Below are 3,032 nucleotides of genomic sequence, written 5' to 3'. Positions count from 1 at the left end.
CCCATTACATAGCACAGGACACTGGCATCTTGAGGAAGAACTTCCTTAATGAAGAACTGACGATCCTGAAAAACTACGTGGCCATTCAGCACCTGTTCAGTGTATGGTGCATTGGCAGCATGTCATGGATGAGATCGACACCATAGGGTTTGAGAGGCGCACTGCTTCACAGGCAGTGAAACGCTGCAATGACCTCACCCGTCTGACCAAGTCCAAGCTGGGTGCCAACCTGGCCTCTGCTCTGGTAGCTGGACTGGGGTCACCAGAGGAGGAGGAGGTGGATGAGCATGAAGAGGCTATGAGCCAATTCATTCTACTGGAGCAGGAGCAAGGCGTGAGAGGCCTGGAAAATTACGAGGAAATGTCTGGTGAGTGACCAAGATTGTGCATCCTGAGTAAGTGAAGCACAGCATCACCAACATGTATGATTGTGGTGCACATCTGGCTGCATTTGAATGACTGCCCGGGGTGAACCATGATGTTGTTTACTCCTGTCCAGTGTGTACAAGAGTGGATACAAACCATGTGTTATACATAAGTTGAACATGGCCGTGTGACAGTACTCATCCTCCACTATCATACTCCACATCTGCAATACGATACTACAATGTGCACTCTTGTTAGCTGCATCCTTGATGTCAGTGACTCTGCTCTGTTAGACATGTGTTTGTGTCCGAAATACGAGTTACACTTCATGCCCTGTAGCGTATAGGATCTCTTTTCACACATGTATGTAGGTGCTTCCATGCTACATAGAACATACAAAATGACAAATAACATGGCTTACGGCTTGCCCTGAGTGAGTGTCCATATGTTTAGACTGTGCACATCCCTGCTGCCACAATGGCAGTGACTCCTGAGGCAAATTGTTATGAGGCCTCATCCCTGTTACCCTCCCACACTCAGCCTACACTCCATGAGCCCATGCCCCTCTCCCTCTCCCTCTTGTGGGTCACTGTACCTTGTTCCTATCTACAACTCCATTGATTTATTCTATCCACTTAACAGACCTTGCCTAGGTGGTACTCCAAAAGCCATACATCAAATGGGACTGTTTCCTTTTTCACACACTTACGGCATGTTTCCATATAGGTTAACAGCTAATCTACTTAATATTCCTTCAACCCACATTTAGTCACTAAACTGTAGCAGAATAAACAGTTAGAATATACAAATGGGTATCTAACTTTATACATAATACAACAATAGTACTTTTAAAAGCCAAAATCCCTGTACCAAGTCAACATTGGTGTGGCATGTGATGGTTGCAGACTTGGATATGGATATGTGTGTCTGCCTGTTGCCATATGATGTAATTGTACATCACAGAGCCACATGGCCATGCCCATTTCACTGGAATTTGTCAACAGTTATCTGTGCCATGGGCCATAATGTGCTTCTTAACGACCTGTTTGTTGGCAATGTGTTCACTGGCAGCATGGCCCTGAGCAGGGAATGTTGTTGCCAGTCTGCATATGCCATGCTCATATAGCTTGTTGTACATAGTGTGTTGATGCTGTATTTCGTATACAAAAAAGATAGTAGGCACCCCTCTCTAGAAAGAACATGGAATGATAACCTGGTCTGTGGTTTGTTCCCCACTTTGAGAGTCCACAGCAATCGCTTTTTACTCACTGTACTTTTCACAAAGGAGGAATATCCATTTGCATATCAGTCTTTGTCCCGCCCAGATGGCAGTCCAGCACCGAAATGCCATGCAAACCTCCTTTGAACAAGAGCACCAACACCAACCCCAGACATGTGTTTCAGCCTTGTTAGGCCTCGTCAGTAAGTTGGAGCTATGCCTCTCTGAGCACACTGAGCAAGGGACCGGTGTCTGGTTTACCCCAGTTATCTTAGGGTGACCAACCCCAAGTTCTTTGCAAAAATACAAAAAGGTAGCAGGCGCCCCTTTCTAGAAAAAACATGGCATGATAATGTGCTCTGTGGGTTTTTTTCAACATTGAGAGTCCACAGCCATTGCTTTTTGCTCACTGTACATTTCACAAAAGAGGAATATCCATTTGCATATAAGTCTTTGTCCCGCCCACATTGGCAGTCCAGCACCAAAATGCCAGGAACAGTTCTGAAGTGCTTTCAAGGCTGCAATCAAACAGCATGAGAAACACCACTCCTTACCTTCAATTTAAGTCACACCCAACATCTTCCCCTGTCCACCTGCCCCCCCCCCCCCATATCTATAATTGGTTCTCCTTCCCTTATTTCCCTCCCCACCTTACTTCCTGGCTCTCACAGTTAAAGAATAGAACACACAATTCTTACAGATTCCGTCTTCTTTACATTTTTGAATAAAGTAGGTAGGCACAATAATATTCTCCAACATTTCCATTACCATTTTGTACTATGCTAATGGGAATAATGGACAGTTGTATACTAGAGAAAAAGAAAGAAATACAGAAACAATTTTCTGTCACAAATATGTTTCTCTAGCATGCAATAAGGACCATAACCCATGCACCTTCAAAACTATCAGCAGTCTCTGCAGTCCAGTTTCCAGGCCAAGCATCATTAAACGACTTGACTGGCACATGCATACCATCACACAGCACAGCCCTTGTAGCTTTTTTTTAACTTTTATGTTTTTAACACTGCCTCATTGTCTGCTTTCAAACACTCACAAATCCATCCCGCAACCACTGCCAAAAAATCTACATGTTACCCTATCAACATATTAAACGTACACACTCCAACTCTCACTTAACAATGTTCTACAAATACGTTCCATCTACATTTCCCTTACTTATCCAAATTAATTGTTCACACCACTCCTGTAAATGTACATATGCATTGTGCAGTGAAGGAAGGGTAAGGGCCCAAAATGTCACCCTCAGAATTCCGACTCCTGAAATTCTGACTTTTATTTCCGACCCCCCTTATACCACATATGTATGTGGGGGTATATTGGATATAATAGTAGTATGGGGGACCACAGGAGGTGTACCCCTGCATATGTATGTGGTGCAAAGGGGGTTTAAAAAATAATAATACAAAAAAAGTCACAATTTTCGGCC

The sequence above is a fragment of the Ambystoma mexicanum genome, chromosome 1q (assembly GCF_040938575.1).
Source record: "Ambystoma mexicanum isolate Mex_15411 chromosome 1q, UKY_AmexF1_1, whole genome shotgun sequence".
NCBI classification, from domain to species: domain Eukaryota; kingdom Metazoa; phylum Chordata; class Amphibia; order Caudata; family Ambystomatidae; genus Ambystoma; species Ambystoma mexicanum.
This window is presented reverse-complemented; position numbering follows the sequence as displayed.